Raw genomic sequence first — 12,345 nt, 5'->3', positions numbered from 1 at the left:
ATACATCAAAATAAATCTTATGCATCCATATTCAGCAGAGACAGTAAACCATTTTAAGAACTATTGCTTTCTGAGATGCTGTTGAAATGTTTTAAAAAAATATGTGTATGTTGTTTTCTTTTGTTGATAAGCAAGATTTTCTCATAGAGGACATCATCTGTGTATCCTGGAGAACCTCAGTCCATTTTCACATAGGGAAATCATTACCATGTGATCCCTGAGTTTTTCTTTACAAGCATCTTCCCCCTCCCAGTATTTACTGTATTTGCATAAACTGCTTTTTGGTAACAACGAATTATCCTGGTGATGTTCCAGTATATTGTATTATTCTCTGTTATTCTTTCCTTTCTTGGCAAAAGATGCAAGCATTAGAAGATATTTTTCCAGAAGTGGTGTCTGGCCACTCAGCTAGCTCTCCAGAAGGTATATTGGCAGGTTGAAGGCTCCTTGATTGTCTGCCATAGGCTTAAAGAACTAGTTAAGTGCTCTGTATTGATTTTCTGACAAGTTTCCTCTTGTCACTGATAAAAGTACATAGTATTCTTCCTCTTAAGAAACAGTAGGTGAGAATTCATCATAAGATTTAGCCATGTGACTGTTACAACATCACATGTCCATATGGCCTGCAAAAGGTATTGTTCTCTGGTTGGAACCTCATAAACTCCAAAGAGTGTTCCATTTGTTGTTTTCAGTTTCTCCTTTATTAAAGCATGAAAAAAATTCATGGTATCTCTGTGACACATTGAAATCACATATTAAATATCATGCAAAAAAGGCCATGATGCCTAGAAATTGTGTTTCAAAGAAATAACTTCCTTGAACTGTTGAAAAATATAATGCTACTTGAGAGATGAAGGGAAAAAAAAAGCTCTCTTCTAGCTAGGGCATGATTTTTCAAGGTATGTGAAGCTCTTATTGATGTGGGAGTGAATGCTACCTTTATCGCAGACAAGAGAGAGCATTAATTAAAATAGCTGAATTAAAAAATAGCTTAAGCAATACAGTAGCCTGGATAGCAAATGAAGGAGAAGGGAAAGGTCATTCACTTTATTCCTCCGTTCTGATATTTTTAATGAATTGTGCTTCTCCTTGTTCACCTCAAAAAAAGCTATGAGAAAGTGCAGTGTGGGTATAACACCCCGCTTGATATGAAGTGACAGACCTCCCAGAGGTGAAAGCTCAAGACGAATGCATCAGTGCTGAGCGCCAGGAATCTCTGGCAGCTGAGACCAAAGTTCTGGATGAGAATTCAAGAGATCATAACAACTGTCCCACCCTGATATTATCTAACTCCTGCTCTGGAAATTGGCAAGTAAATGCTAGCACTTAACAGTGTTTGTGTTATGAAAGTTTAAAAAGACTTTTTTATATACACAGTAAGTCCTTTTACAATGCTTCTTAGAAAAAAAAAAAACAACCCAAACCTAGAACTGAGGAAAAAGAATCTGGCTTTGCATGTTGTGGTCACATAAATCTTGTACTGAATATCTAAAGCCATCTGCACTGGGGAACTGGGTTAGTTTGCCTTCATGAGGAAGGGGCTGAACTGGCATTCGTAAAATCCCCCATACTTTATTTTTTTGCCCCTGCCCCAAAGCATCTGTTACAGCCAGGAATCCAGCAGCCAGCAGCTTTCTCAAGGGCAGTTCATTCTTTCTCAAGCTAACAGAAACACAGAGTTCAGTATTCATTTACAGTATTCATTGTAAACAGATGGCTGCTAAATTATCAATCAAAACTTTTGTGTACACTGGTGTTTCTTGGAGGTGACTGCCATATACTAACAGGCATATATGCATATATATATACCTCTGAGCTGATACGTAGGCAGCTACTGGTGGTACTCACAAAGTACCAACTGACAAAAGTAAATAGCTATTAGAAGTTACTATTAGTGCTCCTTTAACAGGTAGATGTAGTAGATAATAAGTAGGAAAACTCACTTGTTTGGTGGATAAACTCAGGCAGAGTTTGCCATGAGAAGGCAAATTTTATAAAGCTTGACATAAAAGTAGATTAATGTCATATTTGCTCACAATTACATCATTGCCTTAAGGATGCCTTTGTTTTACATGCATGGTAGCAAAAGCTTGAGAAACCTTGGAGTAATACTTTGATAGTAACTCACTAGTGAATCATTATGAAAAGTTTTACTGATTGGGAAGTTGATAGCATAGCCCTGACCACTGTAGCATCATTTGTTAAAAACTACACAAAGAGTGAGCAAGCCAACATTTAATGTATACTTGGTGATTTGCTGACCAGAAGTAACTTGGAGCTATGCTTGATAAGGGAGTGTGACAATATCTGTGAACTTTCTGGTGATTCCTAGGGAGGAGATTCCTGCTCCTGCCTGTCGCAGGCTGGAGCCCTTACTGAGCCTGCATGTGGTAAGAATCACGAGAGATTAATTCCCAGCAGGCTGGGGGGTGTTGCTGTTGAATGTGATGCAGCATAACTAAGTTCCCAGCTACAACGGAAAAAAGGAGAGAGCAGTAAACTGGAAAATAGGTGTCAGAACTAAGCATTTTGGGATGTTAAAAGTTTTTTACAACAAAGAATGGCTCTGTGACAAGACTACATGTGGAGAATTTTGATGCATATTTGGCTTATGATGAGTTTGCCTTCAATGAGTGTTCTCTTTGTGGAAGAGTTGGTTTTCACCTGAGTTCTTAGCAAATTAGTTGACCTTATAGACCAATTGAAAAAATGGACAACAGCTAATAAACGGTGGTTATCTTTCTGCCTGTGTGCTTTGTACGAGTATTGTATAGATCTATGTAGTTATAACAGTATAGGCTCTGTGGGAGTCTATAACTGACGCCTTTTCATCTCTTCTCCTAGATACATGTGGTGTAGGAATGTGATTAGAGAAGCAGCACTGATGTGATAAAATAACTGCTATCTAGATCATCTCTTTCAGAGATTAACTGTTAGCTTTTAAGCAAGGTAGAAGGCACGAGGGACAATGTTAAAAGGACAGAGGCAAATTCTACTGAAATTATAATTACACAGTTAATACAGTTACAGTGTGAAGTCTAAGAAAATAGAGACACAGTTTGCATTTTGGGTTGGAATTTTTTTTTGCTTTTTATGATTTAAAGGCCAGATGATTTCACTGTGGATATCCAACAGTCTCTCATGCCTTCCAATATAAAGTCTTTGGCTTGACTATCTAGTGTAACAAAAACTACAGACCATGCAAAGGGCTGTGTTTACCCTCTATAAATATGATGGGGTAAACAGTAGGAAGGAAAAAGAAATATTTACATTAAAGGACAATGTTACTGTACAAGCTGATGGGTATAATCTGACCACAGGTGAACTGCAATGGAAAGCAAGTGGAGAATGACAATGGCTTTGCCTCTGTTAGGCAGAAGAGCCCATGGCAGCTGCCAGCTCCTCATGTATAACTGATCTTGTGATAAAGACTGCCTACGGATCCACAAAGGTCTGGAACAAATGCAGGAGTGCATGTCATGCTCCTACTAATTCCTTGTAGCTCTTTGAGTAAGTCCTGTGGTTATGTATACAAATATTTCTACTGGTTTTCTCTAGAACTTGTACATTTTGTTTCACATGTGTAGCATTTCTTCTACTAGAATTTGTTAACTGAGCTGTACCAAAGTAAACTCCTGAGCAGAGGTAGGGAAATATTTTCAACTGAAAGGTTTTTTCTTTCTTTGTTCAAATAAGATCTCTTGTCAAAATGGAAACAGAGTGGGAAGGTCTTCACCAGCTGACTGAAGAACGATATTGTTCCTCCATGTGTGTGAGAGAGAAAGCGAGCCAGTAACTCCCAGCTGTGTGGGAACTGAGTTCTCCTGGGGTTTTTTGAAATTGCTGATGATATTCAGTTGGTGCAAGGTCTTCTCTGCTTCTCCGTTCCAGTTCCTGCAGTTCCTGGAGTACTGATAAGGCTGCAGTAGTCAAAGGCTGGTGCTTTCAATTTGTGAACTATTAACTTCACCCTGAAAATGAAACCATTTATTTTTGAAATATTAAATCTCTGTGAAATTAAAAACATTTTTCATGCAATTATATACTTAAGTTCTACTGCTTTTAAACAAATCTTTGGGAATGTAGTCCTAAAATGCTGTCATTTCTGGTCATGCAGATACCTTTCATATAAAGTGGATTATTTGAGAGATGGTGGGCTTGTTGTTCCTTTTCTCATCCTCAAATTAAAAAGTCACTGTATCAAGCCACTCAAAAAGAGACGTTATTGCCATGGGAATGATAGATAACTTGAGTCAAAGTTCCAGGTTAGGCAACTCTATAGCTCAGTAGTTGAAGCTCAGTAGTGAAGCTCAGTAGTTAATCCTAATACTGAAATGCCCAGGAAGGAGAAAACTTTCATTATGTCTGGAGAGTGCTCTGTTATACATCATTGAAGATATAAACTTTTATTCCTTGCAAGATTATGCAATGTATGCATTAGTGGCATTACATACCATTGACTTCACAGAAGTCAAGCAGGAAAATATTAACATCCATTCCAAACTCTTCAAAATTGAGAAGTACCCTTTTCTCAGTGTTATAGTGATTTCTCATATTTACTCCATCTGTTGAGCCCAAATGCCAAGTAAGGAAATGCTGTGTTTGGAAGAAGTGAAATTTCAATTTCCAGTAAAAATATTTGTATTCTGCTGAACTTTCTATACACATAACAAAATGTTCCTCCTTTTAAATGTTTAAAACAAATGTTTAAACAAATTGTCATCTGTTAAAGTGCCCCAAGAGCCCTGGGCACTAGGTGTTGACAAATGGAAATTCATTTTTATAGCAAGTATACTAATGGGAATTCTTTTATTGTTATGGGAGGTGTTCCAGCATATCCCTCATGGTCAGCATTCCCGTTTGCCATGCTGGATCATTAAAAGAAAGACACATGCTTGTGCCCTTTGGCACGTTGATTTCAGACAACCTCATCTGCTTATTTTCCTCGTACATATAATAGTAAGGGGATATTTTCTCCTGTTCTTCTCTGCCCCAGTGCTTCAGGGTCTTTCTGGAGTCACTTGCCTTAAGACTGTGGGAGAAATTCCAAGTTAAATGAAGGATTTATCTACTTTCACATCTGCATTACAAGTGTGACCAGTTAATCTCTCTTCTCTGTCAGTCTTAACTTCTGTTCTGTAATTCTTGTGCATGTGGAGTGTGCCAGCCTGGCCTCCACGAGGTCTTTCACATCTGTTTAGATTCAGAAAGCCATACACTCCATGACCCACCTAAGGCTCAATTCACTTGCGTGCATACAATGTCTGTATGTATGTGGTATATGATTGGCTTGCAGGTATCTGAATCTTGGCCAGTGTGCAGCTTGTGCGAGAGGCCGGAATGAGGTCTTCTGTCACTGAGTTATCAGACACGCAAGCCCTCAGAAATTACTTCCTTTCCTTATTTTCATTATTGCTCATCCATTGGATCACTGAATTGGTGAATCACATGTGTTCACGCAAGAAGATGAGTAAACTCCTTGGGGCTATTAGACCCGGAAGTACATGTTGGCTTCAAACTAGGCATGTGTAAGCACTTTACTTATTTGTGGCCCTCTAAATAGTGGAATAAATATTGCCATGAGCTGTACATAGGAAGCAGTATTTAATAACAGCTTTGTCAAACTTATAAACTTCTGTACTGGGATAAAATTATAATGTGGTCTTCACTAACAAATTATATTATGCCCATGTGTAGGCCTTTTTTATGTGAAAATGTTTAATTACAGATATAGCTGAGACATTGCATTTTGCATTAAAAAAAAATTCTTTCAGAAAACTGACAAACCTAAACCCCTGAACTTCTGGTCAGGATAGAGATTACTCAGATCAGTAACAGAAAAATAAATAGTTCTGGAACTGAAAGAAACATTTCCAAATGCTTCCAGCTTTTACAGAGATAATAATTGTGACCTAGAACATGAGGAGCTGATCTCATATACTCATGTTACCTGTTAATGTAAACTTTTACTGTTGTTTTTCTTCTTTTTTTTTTTCCCAAATTTTGCTTTGAAACAACAACCAGGACAAAGTTATTCAAACTTTTCTGAGGAAAGAACAGTCACTGTCATATTCCTAGTGAACTAAATCACATGGTGTTCAGTAACAGGGTTTCACTGGTGAAGAAAAGAGCTACAAGTTCATCAGACTTCAGTGGGCTCCAGACAAGGTTTCTGAAACAAGTATTGGAATTGAAGAATACAAAAGAAACAATTATTTTTTTTAATTGCTTCACCTTTAACCACATTTTACTTCTTATCATATTTATGTACTAATTTTTAAAGCAAACTAACACCCGTATGATAGATCTAAGAATCAAAAAGGTTAGAAACAGCAGGTTGGAAATACATTATCTGCCTGGAAGCACTGGTTTTGGGGTTTTGTGAAGAATTTTGTTCATAAATTACTGATGTCTACCTTTGACAAGTTACTTGAAACTAAGGGAGTGAATTTGCTTTACTACAACATTTCTAAAACAGAGGAAAACATAGAGTCATAAAATCATAGAGTGGTTAGGGTTGGAAGGGACCTTCAAAGGTCATCTAGTCCAACCCCCCTGCAAGGAGCAGGGACATCCCCGACTAGATCAGGTTGCTCAGAGCCTCATCAAACTTGGCCTTGAGCGTTTCCAGGGATGGGGCATCCACCACCTCTCTGGGCAACCTGTTCCAATATTCTACCACCCTCATTGCAAACAATTTTTTCCTAATATCTAATCTAAATCTACCTCCCTCTATTTTGAAACCATTACCCCTAGTCCTGTCACAACAGGCCCTAGTGAACAGTTTCTCCCTGTCTTTCTTGTAGGCCCCCTTGAGGTACTGGAAGACTACTATAAGGTCTCCCAGGAGTCTTCTCTTCTCCAGGCTGAACAGCCCCAACTCTCTCAGCCTGTCCTCATAGGAGAGGTGCTGCAGCCCTCTTATCATCTTTGTGGCCCTCCTCTGGACTCTCTCCAACATCCCAATGCAGCTCTTAATATAATATTTTAATGCCATCTTTTTTACTTTCTCACTCTGCCTTAAGCTTAATGTTGCAGGACAACAGCCATAGCAAAAAAAAAAAAAAAAAAAAAAAAAAGAGAGATGCGTAAGCAAAGTGTCATTAGTGATTTAGATGTCTGAATGAGTTGCAAAGTTGTTTGATGACATTCCTAGATAAAGCTAGGAACAACTTTCTAGTGAGCAATTTTCCATGTTGTAGAATGGAAATAGGCAAGTTCTTTCCCCTTCTCCTAGTTGTGGTCACGACCTATCTGATTGTTGGAGAAATTCCTTTGTGATCTGATGATATTCTGTTTAAAAATATGTTCAGACAAAATATACTTATAATTCAAGAGACTTTGGTACCATGAGGAGCACTTGTACACATTACCTGAAAATGCTATTTGATGATGTGAACCACATTTCTCTTTACTGTGCTCAATGTAGTGAATGAATAACTCGGCCTCAATTCTATTAAAAGTTCATCTTTCTGGGAATACTCAGTGAATTATGTACTCTACCGTGAAATTCACTTCTCAAACTCTTTAGGAGGAATGAGGTTCAGCCCTGCACAGAAGTCAGTACCTTGTGTTTGTGCTTTATCTATGTGTTCATTTTATTCAGAAGAAAAAACAGATGTAGTTCATTAATTTAAGTGCAAGTGTTTCTGAGCAGTTCAGCAATGTTCATTCAGCTCTACAAAGCATATATTCAGTGCTAATATGCATGATCAACTTCTCTCTGCAATATCTTTCTCATTTGAAAGCTCATTTAACATGAGATGGCATCTAAATCAATGCATGTGAAGTCATGTTGGCTGAAAGATAGTAGCAACTTACGATTCCATGTTGTTCAGGACTGAGTATATTCTTTCATATTAAAAAATAACTCAGAATTTGGAGAGGAAAGGCATATGCTAAAAATTATTCAGAAACAGCAGATCTTCAAGTGTTCCTAGAGTTACAAGTGAAGGAATACTGCAGGCATAATTCCCCTGCTCCTCATTAGAACAAGTGTCTGTCCAGTAAGGAAATGGTAAATTCCAGGTCTGAAGGGATACTTGCCTTTACAGATGAAGCTGTTATGCTGATCTTCCAACTGATTTTTCTTCAAATTAGAGGAGAATACAAATCAATAACCAAGTATTTCCTAATTCTTTGGAATAAGAATAAATCTTATCATGCTATGAGTAAAGTATAAGCCTCAGTCCCTAATGATGAATTGGATGCTATAACAAAAACAAGGTAGGGGTTGGCTTTAATTTGAAAGAGAGATTTCTTCCAGACTGACTGAAGGCTTGGAGAGGCTTAAAATTCCCATCATTGTGACACTGAGCACTCAGGAAAACAGCTTATCCAAGAAGTGAACATTCTCTAGACTCACTCACCACGCCACTCTGAGAGTGTGTGCAATCACTCAGGGAACTGACATGAAGGAGTTTAAGGGGTGGAAGGGAACTGAGACAGATCCAGTACAGCCAGTGGCCTCTAGAGCTGGCTTCAGAGCCCTGGGTGAGGTACCTGGGTTTCCTGAAACAGTAAATAGCTGTTGAGAGTGAGCTGAGAGGGAAAGGTATAGGAAAGGATCAGACTTGGATTCTGCCCTGAAGTGCTGAATAGGGGAGCAGAGCATCCATCCTGTTAGTCACATCTAAAGTTAGGCAAGTCAAGATTTTCTCTTGATCCATACCAATATGATTAAAATTTCCTTTTCCTATAAAGTAGAGTAGTTCTGAAAGCACTCATCCAAAATACATGTGAGAGCATTTGATTCCTGCTCGAGACTGAAGAGTTCTATTGGACTACAAGAAGGAGTGGGAGGGAGAGAATTACTGTACAGCCCAGGCTATGGCGCATCTAGCCAGAAGTTTTGTGCGGGAAAATGGAAATCCCACTCGTGCTCAGAGAGAAGTTTACACAGGTTTGAATGCCCATTGCCTAGAGAAACAGGTTTTGAAAAGACACTCAGCTGCAGTACTTGCAGTTAAATGTCTTAAAAGTCAGATCACTGTGTTGTGCTCTCACTCTGGTACAAATGTTAACAGAGTGGCATGAGTTAAACAAGGAGTGACAGCACTCCTGGATAGTCTTTGAGCTGGTGTTTTGGCTGGGAACTTGAGTGTATTCAAGCCAAGAGGGTTGAAATTCCTTCCTGATTTCTAGATGTTTCCACTAGAGCCTGGGCCACAATGGATGCTGCTGCAGACCTCTTGCAGATGGGCTGCTGTACTGTGAAGGAGATTTTGAGTGGCAGCAGGGATCCTGGACCGAGTGTCAGGGCAGGATTTCTGCAGAGGACAATCTAGTCCAGGAATCCTGGAGCCTGCTGAGTCCTTCAGGCTGATCCTGCTATCTTCATACTCACTCCTAGACAGCCAGATTTGGAACTGACAGCACATGCAGTCAAGGGGGTGGAGTTTCTGCCCCCATCCTGGGGCAGAGTGGCGAGCTCTGAGAGCATAGTATCCCTCCCAGGGGCACTTGAGATGTTCAGCGGTATCTGGACTGGGCACAGATCATGCCACGGGCCCAGAAAGGCTGATTTGTGCCAAAACATTCTTCTTGGAATGCCCACACATGGACAGTGCAGATAGGGCTTGAATTTGGGCACCAGATAAACTTCACATCTGCTTTTAAGAAGCAGTATCACTGCTGTCTAAATGCTTCCGTAACTTCAAAGGAGAAGGTGTGGCAGTGTTGAGGCTGGGCTCCATCAGGCAGTGGCTGGCTGGGGAAGGGTGATTTCAGGATCATGGGTTTCAACTGAAGGGTTCAATTAGTTGTTTTGTGGGTTTGGCCAGTTCCAGTCCTGGTCCTGGGCCCAAATGAGCTAAATTGCTATACACATAAAAGATAAAACCCTACAATTCCATCCTGAAGGACTATTAAATGGTTATGTATCCTTTGGTTCACAACCTGGTATGTTTTTTCATTCCTGAAAAATCAAAGCTTTTGGAGAAAAAAGATATGAAAGAAAAGGGGGAGGGAAAAAAGCCAACAAGGCAGATAAACCCATTACAATCAAACAAATAAAACACATACGTGTGTACAAATAGGAGATATTAAAAAAGGCAGTCAGAAGGCCCAAAGCCTTATTCTGTGCTTCAGCCAAAATTTTTGTTAAATAACATAGCACAAAAAAAAAAACAACCTATCTGAGAAATTACATAGATAAATACTTAACTATTGCTTATAATTTAATTATGAGATAGAATCTACATGAAATGAAAACCAGTTGTGTTTAGTATTTGGAGGGAATTGCTATTTTCTTCTCCTCTTCTTTTTTTTTCTTTCTGGCAAAATAAGAGATGCATGACAATGAAACACATCATTTATGTGATGGAAAGTGCAAAAGAGTGTTTTACTTGCATCTGATTTCTCACTCAGCTGTTTCATTCCCTCATCCATCTTCCAAATTTTCTCCAAACCAGATATGGATTTTTCACTGAACTTATATTTTTTAAAATCTATGTGTTAAACTGCTTAACTTTTCTATAGTCTTCATGATTTTGTAGATTAACACATCCTTCCTCAAATATCTCTTTTCAGGTACTAGTCTACTTAACAGTCTTTTATACAGGAATCTTTCCATATCATCCTCATTGCCTCCTTCCCTGTGCGTTTCCTAATTGTATCATACCTGAAAGGCATGATGCCATGAAATGATGCAATATTTTATGTTTTCTGCATTATGTTTACCATTTTCTGATGTGTTTTCTTCTTTTGTTTTAGTAATTCCAACTCATATTTGACTTTTGACTGTGGATGAGCTTTGAGTTAATATTTTCACAAATATATTCAAAATAACTCTCTAGTCTTTGAGAAGAAATATGAAATTCAGACATGCTTTTCTGTATCTGTGCTTAGGAATTTTTTTCCCTCTACATACATAGTTTTTCATTTACTGGATAATGGCTTTCATCTTCAGGCAATTTAATTGCCTGGTAACTCTTTCTAGTGAAAACTTTTTATTGCTCTATTCAGACAATTTTAGATTTGATGATCCCAAGTACATCTGTGTCATCTGTGAACCTGGCAACATTTGTGAAGTCATTATTTATTCCATTTTCCACTAACTTCTGAAAATGTGTAGCAGCAAAAGAGACCTTAGAGCAGATTCTTCCCATCTCAGTGTATTTATTTAATTCTGCCTAGCTGTCTGTCTTTTAACCAACTACTAATCTTTTTCTCTTAGTCCACAATAGTTTCTTTCCTTCAGCTTAGCAAGGGATTTTGCTGAGAAGCTTTGAAAAATCAGGTGTGCTACATTCCAATGATCTTTTGCTAAGATCCAGACTTGCTGTTTAAGATGCCTCCATCATGCCTGCAAAACTTTTTAGCTCTTTGTTTTAATTTTTTTTTTAATGAGTCCTCCTGTTAAATTGTTCTCCCCAATGAAATTAAAGTAGAAGGAGATCTAGGGGAAGGAGGGAGGGATTTTTCCATTCTACAAGGATGCTAAATATACACTGTGTTTCTTACATTTTCCTGTAGCTGCATTTTTATTTTTGTCCTACTAATTACTTAGGAAACTCCATAGTTATTTTTAATGGATTTTTCTGCCTAGATTTTGGCAGCCACATAGACATATCTTGTTTTGATTGGAGTTTTGTATATTCTTTATTTCATCCCGAAAACATGCTTTAAGTTATATAAACTTGTTGGAAGCCTGAAAATAGTAAAAAAGATTTTCTCCATGGAGTACTTCGAGACTTCCGTGTTACACAGTCCACATGTACTATAAAGTATTAATGTTATCATCCAAGTCAAACGCATTGTGTCTCAGAGAACATCTTTAAACAATAAAACCTTCATATTTCTTCTGCATTTCAATGTTCAGCATAAAATACCTTAAATGATATATTTAATACATGTCAATTTTATCTCTAAATATAAGAAATTTTCTCTGTGCTTTGAAGATATGCCTCATAACATTCTGATGCAGAGGAAAAAGGGAAGTATAGTAAGACACAAGAAATAGAAAGTATTCGTCAATGACTGGAAAACTGAAAAAAAAAAAATCCTCCTGAAAGTAGGAACAGGCATATTTCTATGCTCTAAAAAGTGGCATAAGTGTGAGGAAGAAGTGTGCAGGTGTAAAACTAGAAAGGTGAAGATTCCAATAGACTTAAAATTATCAAGAGACAAAAAAAGAAAAGTTAATAAAAAGCTTGGCTAAAACTAAATGTTTTATGACAATTTGTATTATCATTAATGTTAATAAGAATATGGGACATGAAAGGAGAAAGGTCAGTTAGTGGCTATTTAGATAAATTAATATAGCGTAGTATGAGACTATAGAGTTTACTTAGGGAACAAGATGAAGCAATTTCTGAATTGTTGTGCTCTTCTTGGGGAACTCAT

Source organism: Chlamydotis macqueenii, chromosome 3 (assembly GCF_036417535.1).
Source record: "Chlamydotis macqueenii isolate bChlMac1 chromosome 3, bChlMac1.mat, whole genome shotgun sequence".
Taxonomy (NCBI): Eukaryota; Metazoa; Chordata; class Aves; order Otidiformes; family Otididae; genus Chlamydotis; species Chlamydotis macqueenii.
The sequence above is the reverse complement of the archived record's forward strand: the minus strand, read 5'-3'. Positions refer to the sequence as shown.